The sequence below is a fragment of the Erpetoichthys calabaricus genome, chromosome 8, assembly GCF_900747795.2.
Source record: "Erpetoichthys calabaricus chromosome 8, fErpCal1.3, whole genome shotgun sequence".
Taxonomy (NCBI): domain Eukaryota; kingdom Metazoa; phylum Chordata; class Cladistia; order Polypteriformes; family Polypteridae; genus Erpetoichthys; species Erpetoichthys calabaricus.
In genome coordinates this window covers 118,354,312-118,373,931 of record NC_041401.2, presented here as the reverse complement: position 1 = coordinate 118,373,931, position 19,620 = coordinate 118,354,312, and positions in this window count along the sequence as shown.

Here is a 19,620-nt window from a genome sequence, read left to right as displayed (position 1 = left end):
TAGAGGAATAAACTGTTCCATTTCTAGGGAACATGGGTCCCACCAAATCTGCCATTAAGGAAATAATTTTTGAAAATGTCCCAATGTAAGATAAACTTTTCATAGTAATAGGGGCTAAAGGCACTCTGACCTTGACTCCAGTTAAATATGCAGTCAGAACTGTTAAAAGATAAACATGCCTTCCTACTTTCCACAGGAACAACTATCAATCTGTTAGAAAAGGACTTGCTTTATAAATGGAAATGTAATTTAAAATGTGTTCCTGAAGGTATCTATTTAGATGCCCCAGATAGGTACCTTAGTATGGTAGTAGAAATTTGATAATTTGTCTTGGTTTAAATTTTTCGGACTCTTTAGAAACAACGAAGAACAAAGTTCTCAGGAGACATTAGAGACAGCTCTTTTGTTCCTCTCTTTATCTCAGATCCTCTTAGCCAAAGTCCCTGCACATTTGTGGGGACAAAATAAAAATAAGGTAGGTTTTAAACTGTCTGTGGACTCTGTCCATATTATAGTGGGGACTTCTTACTTGTGTTCTCCAATATCCTCTGAAACATGAAGCAAAAGATGGCATATGTCCTGTGATAACTGCATTGTTAAAGCAGTGTATTTTAAGTCTGTCCACACATCCTTATAACACTCCTATCTTGCGTATTCAGAAAGCACAGACAGGCACATGGTGGTTTATACAGAATTTATGAGCAATTAAAGCATGTGTTATTCCGTGGTCTCCAGTAGTTTCCAGATCCATCCATATTTTAGTGTCTATGCCACTAGAGACAATGTTTTATACAATTATAGATGTATGCAGTGCATTCTTTTCCTCCCAATACATCCAGATAGTTATTACTTATTTGCTTTTATGTATAAGGGAACTCAGTACACTTAGACAGTACTTCAGCAATGTTTTTGTGAAAGTTCTATATTGTTTTCACTAACTTTAAAACAAGACCTTGATGGAGAGGAAATGTACAAATATAACACTTATTCCATATATTGGTGACCTTTTGCTTTGTTCTCATACTCTCAAAGCACATGAGGAGGATGGTTTAAAATCACTTCAAGTGTTAGCAGAAAAAGACCATGAAGAGTTGTTATCTAAATTGCAGCTTTGCCTTACCAAAATCAGATACCAAGGTCACTACCTGAGTGGTACCCCATAAGCCATTACTCCAGAGCATATAGCTGCTATTCACAACATACCTCAGGCAATAAATCACAAATACAGTATGTAGGTGTCTATCGATATGTAGATACAGCAAACAGTGGGATTTTCAAATATGTATTAATAGTGCATCTGCTGTATGACATTTCTAAACCTTCCATGCCAGGCCCCATTCAGTGGACTGATAAAGGCACAAGAAAGATTCCATCAAATCTCAAGCTCCAGGCTTAGGCCACCCTAACTTTGAACAACAATTCTTTTTATTTGTGCATGAGACACAGGGTTTTTCACAATCTATACTTGCTCAGAGATGTAACTCCAGATATCGTCCAATTGCTTATTATTCAAAAGCTTAAGATTCAGTGACAGCAGTCCTTCCAGCATGTCTTAAGGCGTAGCAGCAGCACACCTGGCATTAGAGGTTGTACAGCCTTTAGTGGTAGGGCATAATGTCCCACTTTTAGCTCCCAAAGCTGTAGTTACTATTATGACTAAAGCAGCTACTTAGCACTCAGAAGCTTCCAGAATGAGCAAATATGAATTTTCTACTTTAGTTGCTGATGAAGTTAAAGTTCAGTGTTGTTCTCAGTTAAATCCTGCTACAATTTTATCCTCATCACTTGATGGAGAAGTGGACAAGGAATCTTACAATTGCGAGCAAGTGATTGTTCACTTTGCTACTCCACATACAGATCTCCACGATACACCATTCTCAAATTGTGGATGGCAGTAGTATTATGCATGGGGTTTCTGTCAAAATGATTTATGACCGTAACCCCTCTTTCCTCTGATTGGTGGGTTTGAATGATGCGCCCCGCCCCTCCACCTGATCAGTTCTCCTTTCTGTCAAGGGCATCTTGATGGATGTCTGCCCCTTCCTTGAAACCACCCCACCCCCCTGTTTGCCCCAGGAAACTGTCAAGAGCATTTTGATGGATGTCTGCCCCCTCCTTGAACCCACTCCCACCCCCACCCACCTGTTTGCCCCAGGAAACTGTCAAGAGCAGACTTGATGGATGTCTGCCCTTTCCTTCACCCTGGCCCCCCTCTCCCGAGGACAAGTCCAGGCATGTTGCTGCTGGACCCTCGACATGTCTGTGCAAGTTTCTATCCAGACCCTGCCATCCACACCTACATGTCCCTGGCATGAGGGGCCTGCCTTGGTCCCCGGTCAGGCAGAACCTGATGGCTGGCCCCCCACACCTCCCTGCCACTTCTGAAAGTGCTGTATAAAAAATCAGCTCATATTCTTCCAATCTATCTATTATTTTTAAAATATCTATCTAATCTTTACTTTATCACTTACAGGTCCAGCCTTTTTCCATCTCACAGACAGACTCTGCAGTAAAAACAGCCTTAGCAGTGAAGCAGGTTTCCCAGAGAAAAAGACCACATGGCATGTCTCATACCCAGTCAGCTTTCAGCCGACAGCCCCTGCAAGTTCGCTTGCAAACAACTGCACCCGCCCGTTTCGAGCACCCATATTTCACAGAAAGGCACTTTATAGCCGCAGCAGTGAAGCAGGTTTCCCGCAGAAAGCAATGTGCCGGATCTCTCTGTCTACACAGAGACTCTCGGATCCGGGCAATCTCCCTGCACGCCCCCACAAGCAGGCACGTGTCTATAACTGGAAGCTGCAAACTGTATGAGCCCTGGAGCGCCGCTAGATCCAGCCAGTGCCTGCCACAGGCCGGGAAACTGACAGCACCCCCCCCCCCCCCCCCCGCTGTTTTTTCTGCGTGCGCATGCTTGTCAGCAGCTGTGCGTAATCCCCCCACAAGAGGTAAAAGGCTTTAATGGTAATGTGTAAAACATGAGATAACTAGTTCGATATAAGCCCTGTAAAAATCACACACACACAGTTAAATAATATGCAACAGGGCCCTTTTAAAGAACGTTTGAGACGTATAAAAAACCAAGCCTCGGATGTATATTTTGTACATCTTAAAAAAGCCCTGTTCCATCCAAGTTAGATTGCCTTAAACAGATCGGACCTGTGGGGATAGAGAAATGCGTTTTAAAACACTCTTTGGCAAAACCAAAACCTTTGGGAGCGATTCACAGCTCAAAGGCAACTGTTGGGTCCCCTGGACCAGGCCGGATCATGATCTTTAAATCCATGTCAGATCATTCGGGGGTCAGTGTGAAAAATTGCCTTAAATTGTGGCATACAGATGCTAAAAGAAATCAACGGCTTACAAAGGTGACTTTTTAAAAAAATACTGGACTTTTCTGTGTCCAGGGTACGGATGTGAACCCGGACAATGGCATCAGCTCCCTGTTTCCTGATTATCACATAGCGCGAGACAAGAAGGACATTCTGAGAAGCAGTTTCAGAGAGCCATCTCCATTCCAACTATTTTAGACCAATTTCTCAACTACCAGCTTGCTGTCTGCAAGTTCCCTTCCTCCGACGCCAGCCTGTTCGTGAGCACCCAGAATGTCTGTCCATGGATTGTACTTCACTTTTCAAGGTGATGCATGAGATAACTAGTTCGACATAAGCTTTGTAAAAATCACACAGATGTATACTGCAGTTCCCTTTTAAATCACGTTTAAGACGTATAAAAAATCTACCCTGGGCTGATTGGTGGCTGATACCAACAATGTTCACATATATACAGAGCTTAAACTTAGGGCTTATTTTCCGGGGTCTGTCTAAAATCAGACAAAAGACAGTTACTAAAAAAGAGCAAAACCCTAATTTCCTTAATTGCATTGTCCTCCTGGCTGGGTAATGAACCATGTCCTGTACATGTCGAGATGCCATCCCATGCCTGTCATCCCTTACACTATATAACATGTTTGGTTACTCTTTTTGCAAGTATAAAATAATTAAGTTATTTTTAAAAGTAACACCACACTGCTCAAGAGAGACAGACTCCATATGTGTTTTTGGATTTGTTGTGGCCAGTGATGATTTTTAATTTTTTGCTTAGCTCATTTCTATAACATAGGAGCCTTTTGACAATGGAAAACTTTGTAAATACACTTGTGCATTTAAACGGAGATTTATAAGAAAGCAGGTTTCTACCTTAGCCTGGTTACTCACCTTATCCCAGTTTTGTATGTGCATGTAAAAGCACTCACTGTTACACTAGCACAAAATGTTGATATTTTCTGTCTACTCAAAAACTAAAATTATTTCTATTAACACAGGGGATATTTTGAAATCATTTTACTATTTTTAATTAAAAAGTTAAAAACAGAAAAGCCCAATTATGATTTTTGTTTTGTCAAGGGAGGGTCCTAGGGTGACACTTTTCCCCTTTATACTCTTACTTATGTAGACCTTAAAACATATTCTTACCAAAATAGTTCATCACTTCCCAATTCCTGTAACTTCAGGTAATTAGACAGAGCTCCATAACAGGCAAGAGAAAAGTATTATAGGTCAAATACACAGTGCCATAAAACAAAAGCAAAATAAAGTGTGAACACCACACAACCTGGTATTGCTAGATGTTTCGTTTTTTCCAGGTGAACCATTTTTTTTTCATTGCTTGAGGTATCAGCCATAAGTCAAGATCTTTCTTTTAGTCTTTTTTGATCAGCTTTTATACTGATTTTATAAAGGTAATCTAGGTATGATGTGGTCATCCTGTCTCCAAGACAACTTTTCCTTTATTACATTTAAATTTCTTGTCTCTGAAAGTTCATTTATAGGCTCATACGCTTCTGCTCTTAGAGCCAGGAGGCTATAGTGAGGTGTGCTTGTTTAACTAGAGGCAGGGTTTAAAAGTGCAGGCAGGCTGTGTGTTACTCTGGCATAGTTAAGAGGTCAGTATTCTGAACTACGTGCAGAAGGGCCCCGTTTGTGAAATGCGTACTCTTTCGAATCGGAATCCCGCTGTAACCGGTTGTTTTCTGTAATTATGTCCTTATGTCCTAATTAGGTCCTTGTTCAGGGTTCAGTCAATCTGTCTCCAACCGGCTATCCAAATGAGAGTTTATAAAGTAAAAATGTTTCATTACCTCAGACTTTTAAAAAACAGGCGGATCCGTACAGAAAACAACCGGTTACAGCAGGATTCCGATTCGCAAGAGTACGCATTTCACAAACGGGGCCCTTCTGCACGTAGTTCAGAATACTGACCTCTTAACTATGCCAGAGTAACACACAGCCTGCCTGCACTTTTAAACCCTGCCTCTAGTTAAACAAGCACACCTCACTATAGCCTCCTGGCTCTAAGAGCAGAAGTGTATGAGCTATGAATGAATTTTCAGAGACAAGAAATTTAAATGTAATAAAGGAAAAGTTGTCTTGGAGACAGGATGACCACATCATACCTAGATTACCTTTATAAAATCAGTATAAAAGCTGATCAAAAAAGACTAAAAGAAAGATCTTGACTTATGGCTGATACCTCAAGCAACGCAAAAAAATGGTTCACCTGGAAAAAACGAAACATCTAGCAATACCAGGTTGTGTGGTGTTCACACTTTATTTTGCTTTTGTTTTATGGCACTGTGTATTTGACCTATAATACTTTTCTCTTGCCCTAAGTTTAAGCTCTGTATATATGTGAACATTTTTGGTATCAGCCACCAATCAGCCCAGGGTAGATTTTTTATACGTCTTAAACGTGATTTAAAAGGGAACTGCGGAATACATCTGTGTGATTTTTACAAGGCTTATATCGAACTAGTTATCTCATGCATCACCTTGAAAAGTGAAGTATAATCCATGGACAGACAATCTGGGTGCTCACGAATAGCCTGGCATCGGAGGAACGGAACTTGCAGACAGCAAGCTGGTAGTTGAGAAATCGGTCTAAAATAGTTGGAGTAGAGATGGCTCTCTGAAACTGCTTCTCAGAATGTCCTTCTTGTCTCGCGCTATGTGATAATCGGGAAACAGGGAGCTGATGCTGTTGTCCGGGTTCACATCCGTGCCTTTGGCTGGACACCGAAAAGTCCAGTATTTTTTTAAAAAGTCACCTTTCTAAGCCGTTGATTTCTTTTAGCATCTGTATGCCACAAGGTAAGGCAATTTGTCACACTGACCCTCGAATGATCTGACATGGGTTTAAAGATCTTGATCCGGCCAAACCAAGGGGACCCAACAGTTGCCTCTGAGCTGTGAATCGCTCCCAAATGTTTTGGTTTTGCCAAAGAGTGTTTTAAAACGCATTTCTCTATCCCCAGAGGTCCTATCTGTTTAAGGCAATCTAACTTGGATGGAATCTAACTTGGGCTTTTTTAAGATATACAAAATATACATCCGAGGCTTGACTTTTTATACGTCTCAAATGTTCTTTAAAAGGGCCCTGTTGCATATTATTTAACTGTGTGTGTGTGATTTTTACAGGGCTTATATCGAACTACTTATCTCGTGTTTTACACGTTACCATTAAAGCCTTTTACCTCTCGTGGGGGGATTACGCACAGCTGCTGACAAGCATGTGCACACAGAACACAGCGGGGGTTTGTTGGCGGGCTGCCAGTTTCCCAGCCTGTGGCGGGCACTGGCTGGATCTAGTGGCACTCCGGGGCTCATACAGTTTGCAGCTTCCAGCTATAGACACGTGCCTGCTTGCAGGGGCACGCAGAGGGTCTTCCTGCTCCAAGAGTCTCTGTGTAGACAGAGAGATCCGGCACATTGCTTTCTGTGGGAAACCTGCTTCACCGCTGCGGCTGTACAGTGCCTTTCTGTGAAATATGGGTGCTCGAAACGGGCGGGTGCAGTTGTTTGCAAGCAAACTCGCAGGGGCTGTCGGCTGAAAGCTGACTGGGGCTGAGACATGCCATGTGGTCTTTCTCTCTGGGAAACCTGCTTCACTGCTAAGGCTGTTTTTACTGTAGAGTCTGTCTGTGAGATGGAAAAAGGCTGGACCTGTAAGTGATAAAGCAAAGATTAGATAGATATTTTAAAAATAATATATAGATTGGAAGAATATGAGCTGCTTTTTTATACAGCACTTTCAGAAGTGGCAGGGAGGAGTGGGGGGCCAGCCATCAGGTTCTGCCTGACTGGGGGCCGAGGCAGAGCAGGCCCCTCATGCCGGGGACATGTAGGTGTGGACGGCAGGGTCTGGATAGAAACTTGCAGAGACATGTCGAGGGTCCAGCAGCAACATGCCTGGACTTGTCCTCGGGAGAGGGGGGCCGGGGTGAAGGAGGGGGCAGACATCCATCAAGTCTGTTCTTGACAGTTTCCTGGGGCAAACAGGTGGGTGGGGGTGGGAGTGGGTTCAAGGAGGAGGCAGACATCCATCAAGTCTGCTCTTGACAGTTTCCTGGGGCAACAGGGGGGTAGGGGTGGTTTCAAGGAAGGGGCAGACATCCATCAAAATGCCCTTGACAGAAAGGAGAACCGATCAGGTGGAGGGGCGGGGCGCATCATTCAAACCCACCAATCAGAGGTAAGGGGTGGGGCATAAAACATCAATCCAAAAGGGGCGTGGCTTAAGGTCATAAATCATTTTGACAGAAACCCCATGAATAATACTACTGATGGCTACTCCAGTGTTTTATCTTGGTAGAGTAATATAATACTCAACTTTCCCCTTTTGTATCTATAATAATAAAAGGCAAAGCCCTCACTGACTGACTGACTGACTGACTCACTGACTCACTCATCACTAATTCTCCAACTTCCCGTGTAGGTGGAAGGCTGAAATTTGGCAGGCTCATTCCTTACAGCTTACTTACAAAAGTTAGGCAGGTTTCATTTCGAAATTCAAAGCGTAATGGTCATAACTGGAACATATTTTTTGTCCATACACTGTAATGGAGGAGGCAGAGTCACGTATCGCGTCATCACGCCTCCTACGTAATCACGTGAACTAAAAACAAGGAAGAGATTTACAGCACGAGTCACACGCGGGAACGAAGGTAAATGACGTTAATTTTTGACTGTCTTTTAATACTGTGTAAGCATACATATTAACACATGTGCAATTAAACGTGTGCATTTACGGGGTGATTTCTCAGGCTTAAAAGCTCACCTTTTATCAAACGCGGGAACAAAGGTAACTGACGTTGTTCACTGTCTTTTAATACTGTGTAACCATACATATTAACACATGTCCAATTAAACGTGTGCATTTACGTGGTGATTTCTCAGGCTTAAAAGCTCGCCTTTTACTAAAAAGGTAAATGCAAAACTATTTTCAATCAGTTTATTGGAACGCTCCCGTTAAGGATTGCAATAACATATTCGCGAGATAAAAGAACGAAGTAGGGGGAAATGGAGGAACAGCCGCAAACAGCGAAGAGCAAAAAATTAATTAAACAATTGAGAACGGAGCGAGTTAAGCATACAAGCATGTTCATAAGGGAAACAAAGCACGGTGTAAAACGTAAGTTTAAATTAAGTTTATAGAAACGCTCCCGCTGCGGATTGCAATAACATATTCGCGACATAAAACTTTAATGAGAACACACGAGGTATAAACGAACCACACGCCGTGGCGCAACGTTAGGGGCAACAGTTTCAACCATTCTATGATCTGCTTCTCGCAACTGAAAGACGGCACATGGCGGATGTTAGCCGACTTGCTGACCGCAACATTAGGGGCTTCAACTCTGGCGCTGACGCCACATCTCAGTGCCAACACTTTCCAGACTCTACTTAAAAGACACGCCCTCCTCACTGGACAGTTAAAAAGACCAATCAAACTAACGAAGACATCAAGTATTACCCAATCAAAAGTAGGAAAGGAGGCATCTTCATAAAATGCGTGTGGGATGATTTGCATGAGACGCTGCTTTAAAAAAAATGATAAAAAAAAATACGGGAGAAATCCCGTCCAGTATTGATTCAAAACGGGACGCGCAATTTCATTCTCAAATGCGCCACGATTCCGTATTTTAAAGGACGGGTGGCAACCCTACAGTGCCAGGTAACCACCCATACAATCAGATTGTGATTCAGACTAGGAATGCAATGAATGTAATTACCCCGATCTACATATAAGGCGAAAGTCTTGCAACATTCAAAGATGATGGTTTGGGATAAGTACACCATACAACATAAAAGAGCTTATGAAGCCTTGAACCGAAAAAAGCAACATCTCAGAGATCGTAAAAAAAAAAATAGGAGGTAATGTCGTTTTACTCGCTGTAGATTTTATTCAAACATTACCAGTTATTCCACGAGGGAGACCAGCAGATGAACTCAACGCGTGTTTAAAATCCATGCTTCTCCCACGCTCGGTTATATGTCGCGTGTTCTCGGGTAGGTACACCAAAAAATGTATACATTTAAGCATGTAATGGACAAACAAAAAATGAGGTATACCCGAGGGCACTGCAGTAGTACTTAATCTAACTTTACTTCTTAAATGTTAATATTTTACTGTTTAATAATTTATACGCTTCTTATATGTTGTTCAAATTCTTTTATCAAAATACCACTGACAGCGCAATGCACGATAACATGGAGTGAATACACCATACGCATCCGCCCACGGCCGCCCTGGTGTGCGCACATAGGAGTTGATTCTACAATAAAATAAAATAAACATAAAAAGAGTAATAAAATCATCACCCATAAAGCGGATAGTAGACGTGACGTACTATATGTGTACCAGATTTCAAGTCAATAGGTGAAACGGTTTGCGAGCTACAGGTGATTTAAAATCCTGGACAGACACACAAATTGCCACGGTAGCAAATTACAGAAGAAGATTTTACTGTTTAATAATTTATATTTATATGAAATGTGCTTCTTATATATTACTTCATATTCTCATATGATAATGATGTTAATATTTATATTGATTTCTATGTTATTGAAACTGCATGTATGTGTGTATATGTATGTATATATATATATATATATATATATATATATATATATATTTACTAGCAAAATACCCGCGCTTCGCAGCAGAGAAGTAGTGTGTTAAAGAGGTTATGAAAAAAAAAAGGAAACATTTTAAAAATAACGTATCATGATTGTCAATGTAATTGTGTTGTCATTGTTATAAGTGTTGCTGTCTTTTATATATATATATATATATATATATATATATATATATATATTATATATATAATATACACACACACATAAACATTTATATACATATACATATATATACATATCTACATATACACATATCTACATATATATATACACACATACATAAACACACACATAAGACTTATTGACTGAAACGGGCTTTCACGAAAACAGTTAGGGCTTTGCTACAGGATACACCCTCCACAAGTTAACCAAGTAAAAATAAAATATATATTTCTCTTTTATTTAAACCTTTTAAGTTCATATGCATAGCCCCATTTGGCTGTTTAATTTTTTTTTTCTTTCTTCAGTAATATTTAATCTCCTTAAAGAAAAAGAACATATCCATTTAACTTTTTTTGTATCTGTGTAGTAATATTTTACTGTAAAAGAATAACCAGTATTTAAACCTTTTATGTTACTTTATACATTTATTTTACACAATGTTGAAAAATTAATAAGAAAGCTACATATTTTGGCAGCTGCTGCTTTCTTTTTCAATGAAATGAAAAAAGCTCTCCAAGAGAAAACGTCAATGAAGAAGAAACAGTTTGCACTATCTAAAAAGGAGAAACCCTCATTTATAAAAGTTTGCTGCAGATGACTTAACTGAAAATAAATGAATAGTTCCTATGTGTATAATACATATTTATCTATTTGACTTATGCCTTTATTCCACCAACTTACAACATCTGAAGTACAATTTGTTACATTACTTTTGTTTTTTGCAGCACAGGCAGGTGAAGTGACTTCCTCAGGGTCACACAGTGGTGTCAGTACCAGGATTTGAACTGACAAGCTCCGGGTTTGCTGAAATATTACTGAAGAAAGAAAAAAAACGAAAATGGGCAAATAGGGCTATGCATACAAATGTCCATCCGTCCATTATCCAACCTGCCATATCCTAAATACAGGAGCCAATAAGTAGATATGTATATATACAGTATATATATATATATATATATATATATATATATATATATATATATATATATATATATATGTGAATGTATGTATGTATATATCTATGTCTATATATATATATATGTAGATATGTAAATTTGTATATGTATATATATGTTTATGTGGATGTGTATATACGTATGTATATGTAGATATGTGTATATGTAGATATGTATATATATATGTTTATGTATATATATGTTTATGTGTGTGTGTGTGCATATTATATATATAAAAGACAGCAACACTCATAACAATGACAACACAATTACATTGACAATCATGTTACGTTATTTTTAAAATGTTTCCTTTTTTTTTCATAACCTCTTTAACACATTACTTCTCCGCTGCGAAGCGCGGGTATTTTGCTAGTTATTAATATATTGCCTTTGTCAGAATGCCTCAAATCTCACAGACCACTGTTTATAAGGTATTGTACCACATAACTTCTTCCCACATTTATAATCATAGGCAATTAGGTGTGGTAAAAGACAAGCAAGAGCTAAATTATAATTTAAATAATGAATTATTGATAATATTCATAAATAATAACAATATGCAAAGTACAAATGAATACTGGCAACCATACAACCAGATAAATGCTGATGTGTCGTTTCAGGCAGCACACACACCTGTAAGTTACTTAAAATGTCTCTAGTTAAGTCCTCATTTTTGGTCAGCTTTCTTCAGAACAGGTCGAATGCCTGTCTCAATATGACTGCCAAGCTGTGCTCTTCATTGTGTTGTCCGTTTCAGTTCATGGTGTGTGAGATGTTCCTTCATCAGTTGGTAAGAGAGAGAGGGAGGAGTAAAGCAAGAATTTTTTAGATATTCATGCTAACCCTAGAGCCAATAGGGTGTCATGGTACTTCAAGGCTTCTGATACGAGCCAATTGCAAATAGCCATACTTCAGAAAAGTGGGGCACAGAATGCCTTCACACCTACCCCCAAAACCATGTGTTGAGCTGAAGCTTGCTAGCTCTGTAGATTGGCTTTCCTGTAGAGGTTGATTGAGAGAGTCCTGCAAACATTTGCTAAACTTGTTTTAGGAACTTCCCCCAACCCTGTTGTAAAATTACAAAGATTCATTCCTAAAAGGGGGGTAGGGGTTCTTAACCATCTAACAACTGTTGTTTTTATCAATAATGTAACACTAATATTGCATTGCTTTGTCTAAGTTACAAATAAAAACATATAAAATATTTATCAACTTATGTGCCAAATTTCACACCACAACATCCAGCTATTCTGTCGATGGTAATGTTCAGACAGGTTTTGCTATATGTACAGAAACAGATTGCATACAAAAAGCTAAACTTCCAAACAACTGTTCATCACAGGAAGCAAAAATATTTGTCTTGACTAGGGCTTCTGTGCTAGCTAAATATCAAACTGCTAAAATGTATACTGATTCCTGCTATGCTTTTGGGGTGGTACATGATTTTGGGGCTATTTGGAAGTATTGTAGGTTATTAACATCCTCTGGCTCTCCTATTAGACACCTGTTAATTTCAAATTTGCTAGATGCTCTGCAGTTGCAGTCTGCACTAACTGTAATAAAATGTCAGGCACACACTGAAGGAAATGACACAGTGACTAGAGGAAATGCTTTATCCGACGTGCATACACAGCAAGCTGCACTGTCAGGCCCTTCAGTACCCCAGTATCCTCTATCAATGGCACAGCTGGATCTCACTCCATTACTTATTATTCAAATTCAAGCTAGTGAAAAAGAAAGGCAGGTGTGGGTAGCAGTTATGCATCTGACAGTTAGGATCTGCGGCGTTCCAAAGATAGAAAAAGATACAAAGTTCCTTGTAGCCCACAGTCCTTTCAACCTGGTTGAACAAAATTTCTTATGGTCAATCTCACATGTCAAAAAGGGAATGCTTTTCCTTATTAAGCAAACTTGGTTTGCTCCTGGGTTTGCTAAATAATTCTGTAAAACATGTACTCAGTATATATTCTTCTAAGTATACAACAATGCTAAAGTAAAACCATGCCTGCCTAGTGCTTTTCCTTCACTTGGTACTGGGGTTGATGCATGCTCAGAACTATTTGTTGTACCTGCAATCGAAGATACGATGTCCTGAGACTGCTATCCGACTGGACAAAGGCAGGACTGTAACAACAGACAGCTTCTTCACAGCGCTTTCGCTGGATAATAGACTGCTGCACTGCAATGCAACTCTGCTTGGCACCATAAAGTAAAATGGGACTTCCACCTGCAGTTAAAGTCACTTTAGTATGCAAGCAATTTGCCATGCTAGTTTTTAGATTTGGCAGTGTCATATTGACTGTGTATGCACCCAAAAAGAAGAGGTTTGTCTGCTTTTTCAGTACCATGCATCATAACACAGAGTACAGGCAAGATCGAAAAAAAAGTAATGTTCAAATGACAACTCATATTCAAATGGCATAGCATTTTCAAATAATGACGTTTTATGTATGAATATGTGTGTGCATGCATAAGAGAGGCAGAGACAGATTTGATCTCATTCAAGTGGTTACTGGAATATATAAATATAAGATTAAAACATTCAGAAAGGTATAACAAAACAAGTGTGCTTTTATTCAAGAATAAAACTGCATAGCAAAAAATTCAAGTGACAACAAGATACCAAGAAGACATGATTCACCAGCGTATGTGTGTCTGCTTATATGCTTTCAGCGAGCTAAACTTTACACTGGCTGTTACAGACTGACATCAAAGGCTTATTCTTCTTATCAAAGGCTTTAGCTGCAGGTGGATGTCCCATTTTACTTATGATGCCAAGCAGAGCTACATTGCGGTGCAGCAGTCTAAGTAACAGCACAAGTACAGACGCAAACCAAGTGCATGTGTGTACTGTATGATATTAACAAAAAGAGCAGCTTACTACTGAAAACGGCAAATATAGGAGTGAGTGTGGATCGAACTGGGGACTCTTGATTACACTTGATTTGCATCTGTACTTGTGCTGTTACTTAGAGAGTCAGATAGGGGGGAGAGGTGATGTTAGAGCGCGTGAGCTTATTCAGTGCAGCAGGAACAACGCACATGTTGATCTTTTTTTTCTTTCAGTACATGTGCCTTCCCTGTTTATTTATATATCTCTGCCTGTCTGTCTCTCTATTACACAGTGCTCTGTCTGTCTGTGTGTTATGGATCTTAAAAATAACAGTTATAAGGACAGTTGTTCATGTTAATTGCAGTCTCAATTGTTAAAAAAATATTTTAAAAAGAGCATCCCACATGAAAATATAACAATCTCATTAACTGACAGTGCATACCAATTTATAAATTTTATGTCCGCTTGAGGTTAAAAAGAAAAAAAAAAGTAACACTTTATCCCAAGTGGTGAATCGAACTCAGGTCTGTGAGGCAGGGCAAAGTTGCTGCGCTCTAAGAGGCAAATCTTAGCACTCTATGCCAGAGAAACTGTTTTTTCATCCTTGAAGCTTTTGTAAAAGTGTTTATTTGATCTTTGGAACTCAGGCTTTACACATTCTATAGTTTATGCCTACATTTTGTAACAACTAAAATATGAAAAAGTTTCTGTTTTAACAATGAGTTTACACAGATTACTGTAGAAACAGAACACACATGAAATGCGTGTGTTCCAAATAACGATCTATTATTTCCACTCTAAAACTCCACTTCACTCCCAGATAATCAATCAAGGCATGAGCTGGGAGAAGTTCGTGCATGTTCTAAGTCGGAGGGGGGATGGAATAGCCGGCTGCTGGCAGCTTGTTTTTATCAGCACATTTAGAGGACAAAAGACGCTGGTGAGAGGTGTGAACGGATTTAAGAAGCGATTTAAGGTGGGCCGGATCTACGAGTTTTTTTGTAGGCTCTGGTAATTCTAGTGTTAAATGTCCGTGGGCCACCTTTCTTCCTCTCACTGGAGCTTCGTCCTCCTCCTTCACCCGACTCTCGCTCCCCAGCAGTAGGAAGGCGGCCCCCTTTATAATCACCCAGATGTGCTCCAGGTGCTCGTTGATGTACTTCCGGCGGCACTTCCTGGTGTGGTAGAAGTGCTGCATGGTCCTCCTTCAACCCTCCCAGGTATGGCGGAAGTGCAGATATCCCGGGCTCTATGAGGCTCGGGGCACCCCCTGGCAGTGGCCACAGGCCCCAATGGGTTTGAGCCTCCACGCTCCATCCCCGTGGTCCCTACACTATTCAGGGCAGTTGCCCCCTCGTGGCCCGGACGTCTGACCCCCCTGCCTCCTGCCACAATGCACAGTCTGAGAGTCAGCAAAGTTAGTGAATGGACACTATTGCATTAATCTGCCTTTTAAAGATAAGACACTTAAAATTCCAAAGAATCATTGCATTGCAGAATAGCATGCTATTGGCCTCAAAAGAAAACTTAAAAAGAGCTTAACATTCCATGAGGATTACAAAATTTTCATGTAAGACATTTTAGGTAAGGGATATGCTATTAAAGTACCCACAGAACAGTTGGCACTCAAAGAAGAAAGAGTGTGGTACATCCTTCACCATGAAGTATATCATCCGAGGAAAAATAAAATTAGAGTGGTTTTTGACTGTACGCCCACTTACTGTACCAAGGTTTCTCACTGAATGAACAGTTGCTGAAAAGGCCTGACCTAACTAATACTCTCATTGGAGTTATTACTTACAAGATTCAGAGAGCAGCCAGTTGCACTAATGGCAGCTATCAAATCAATGTTTTATAAAGTAAATGTTCCAGATAAAGATCGTGATCTTTCCTGTGTTGGCCTGAAGGTAACCTGAATGATGAAGTAGAGGAAAACAAAATTACAGTAAATCTTTTTGATGCTACGTCTTCACCCAGTTCTGCTTCTTATGCTTTACGAAGAACAGCTGAGGATGCAAGAAGCACTGCTTCTGAAGAAGCAATTAACACTGTACTTCACAATTTCTTGTCGATGACTGTCTAAAATCAGTTGCTACAGAAGAACAAGCTATAAAATTAGCCGAACATCTTGAAGCCCTGTGTTTCAAAGAGGGATTTCACCTGACCTAATGGGTGAGTAATACTTGAACAATCTTATTGTCCGTACCTGAAGAAGACAGAGCTATTGAACAAAAGATCTTAGACTTATGATTTGTTACAAAATGAAAGGTGGATTAAAGAGTATTTACCAATACTTCAAGAATGTCAAAAATGGCTTTCACCAAGAAGAAACATTGAACCTGGTGACATTGTTCTCATTGTAGATGAAACTGTACCTCATAACTCTTGGATAATGTTTCGAGTCATCAAGACAATGCCAGATGCCAAAAGTGTGGTCAGAAGAGTTTGCGTGCAGTCTAAAACCAGCACACTGGACAGACCTGTAAACAAACTTTGTCTTCTCCAAGAGACAGCGATTAACTGAAATGATTAACCTTAAATTCTTCATGCCTAAATTGTGTTTGTCCTTTTACATTTAAGTTTAAGTTTAGATTTAAGTTTTCATGCAAATATTCTTGAATAGTTAAGGCTCTTACTAACATCTTGCCTGAAGAAGGGGCCTGAGTTGCCTCGAAAGCTTGCATATTGTAATCTTTTTAGTTAGCAATAAAAGGTGTCATTTTGCTTGGCTTTTCTCTAGGCTCTTACTAAGTAAAGTTATAGTAATTGATTTTGCCCTTAGCATAAATAATTAGGGGCCGGATATGTAAGAACCATTTGTTAGTTATTTAGGATATGTTAAGTTTATAAAAGTATTTTCTTAGTTATGTTAAATGTTTCCCTATATATTAGTTCATAATATATGGGAGGATCTATTATAACCCCCACAAATTAAATTGAAATGGAATATTCTAACTATTTCTTTTTGAAAATAAAACGGCACTGATTGAGAGACTGACAAGGTCCTCATCATACAAGATCAGCATATTGTTGCTGACAATTCACTTTTGCTTTAAAAACGTCATTGAACAACGAAGTGATACAAACCTTGTAAAATTCCTGAGTTGGCAATGTCTCTACTGAATTACAGATAGGTAGGCAAAGAGAGTCTGCCAAGTGATGAAAAGCTAAACGTGATAATGTGTTTTTGTATTTATGCTACATTTATTCATTTATTTTTAGCTAATATTCACAGCTCTAAATACCTGATATTGTGAAAATAATCCAGTAGCAGAATTATGTTTTAAAATATCTGTCCCCATTTTTTCAATGTTTCTCTCTCTCAAAGTAGATAGTTGAAATATCATATTCTTTTTGTTCTTAATATCAGCCATATCATACATATTATATACCAGGGATTTTTACTGCCTTGCATCCAAATCTGCTGGGGTAGACTCCAGGTTTCCTGCGATCCTGCTCTGGATAAACAGGTTTCGATAATGTAAATATTGTTCTTAATCTCAGATGCTGTCTCAGTCGTTTTGTGCCTGTCCATACTCTTATTACCTGCTCTTGCTCTGCTTATTATAGGTTTACTATTCTTATGCATGGGCTACTCAAGTCTCACTGCCCTAACCTTGACACTACATGCTTTTTTTTCTTTGTTTTCCTCAATAGAGCAAGGTGGGTTCTGCACACTGATTCAAGTCTAAGAGCCTTGTTCTTCCTAAGCCTCTGTGATTTTCATGGTCACCCCTGTCAGAACACAGTAGATTCTGTTTTCTAATTTTTGATATCTTTTCAGGCTTCAGGTAGAAAAATTCTGTCTATAAATTGTTTGTGCCTGATATGTAATCAGAGTTCAATAAGGCAGGTAGAAAATAACAAAGCCCAGTATTTGAGATTTTTGAATGCAATATTGAAGGCATTCATTATAAGCATATTGCCATTGGAGCAGGATATGTTGTGTGCTGTAGACACTTAGAGTAAAAAACCCTCTCACCTTAAAATTCACCTACAGTTCATTACAAATTGGCCCATTCTGGGCAATAAAAGGGAAAGAAAAAAAGTGCCAATAGTCAACACAAATTTGTTCAGCACAAATGACATAGAAAATATTTTAAAAATTAAAAAATTGTGTAAAATTGTTCATATTCAGTACCAAATAGTAAAGTATATCGTGTAGTGTAGTAATTTTCCACTAACATTAAACTCAAATTATATCCAAACCCGTTAAGTGTACAGTTCTGTCTCATTGTGACACAAAAACTAAACTCCATAGTAGCTCTTTAACTGTAACATAATTACTAAAACTAAAACTGAAACTAATAGATATAAAAATAAAATAGAAATGTCTTTGTAAAATAAAAGCTAAATTAAAACTAAAAATGCACGATGAAGGAAAACTAAAACTTAACTGAATTTCCAAGTAAGGTCAGAAAAAATATAGAAATAAAAACTAATATAAAAAGGCAAAACTATAATAACCTTGCACTACACTACTATTTTTGACCTGGGTAGCTCTCAAAGCGAACCACTGCATCATAGCACACTGGTCGAAAAACGCTACTTTCAAGCTACTTGCATTTTTCAGAATGATTTTTTAGGCCTCGTACCCCTGTCATTGTTCACAACGTTTTGGTACCAATACTTTGAAACAGTAAATGGGGAAAGCAAAAAAAAGATATTATTTATAGTACATCTAGTTAACCAACTCTGTTTGTCATAACAAGACCTTGAAAAAGTCAGTGTGTAAACTCGTCCTCGATCACTTGCCTGCTGCTGAATTCTTAAGTCTGGTCGATCTCATCCAAGCACCTTTATCCTTTTCTTTTCTTCAAGTGCACAATTTATAAAGGGTGTTTCATTAAAGAAATAACTGAATTTTCATTGACTTCTGAAATTCCTATTTAAGTTGCCATCTCCCTATAGTCACACTTGCTCATCTGTAGTTATGTTAATGGTGGGTGTGAACTGTGAACCATTAATGTGAATATTAAATAGTTTTGGAGTGATTAATCATTTATATTTTAATACTTTATTTTTTTCATCAGTCTAAAAATTAGAACAACATTTATAACATTATGTTGACATTGAACCACATACTCTGTTAACTGCTTGTGCTCTACATTTTGGTTTTAGCTGGTCAAAGGAATACTTCTGAAGAAACTCGCTGAGATGCCAAAAACAAAGGTCTTACTGACAGTAGCAGGTGGAAGATGATCAGTATTCTTACTGCAGTTGTTTGCATACAAAATATTCTTTCTTGAACCTGATTACCCCCTGTCATTGTTCTTTATTGAAAACATAAGCTTGATACACAAAGTGGATTAAAGTGAGAGTCCAATAATGTTAATGCATAATTACATGATCAGAAAAAAACTGTCCTAAATGAATATCTAAAAATATGAAATATACAAAAACTATGCAAAATCATGGTACTGAATTCCTGACAGGACATCTCCTTCATGAAATATAAGAAAAATGTATGCTCAAGGAATTGTAACCCTGTTCCCTAATCGTAAGGACTCATACTCAAAGAATGGTTATGTAAGTAACACTGCAACGTGAAGTCATAGGGATCTTTGCGCTAGTCGGCATCCCTAAAGAACTCTTGACAGACCAAGGGACACCTTTCACCTTGGAGATGTTCGGGGAAGTTGCTAGGTTGCTCAAAATCAAACACTTAAAAACCACAGTATATCATCCTCAA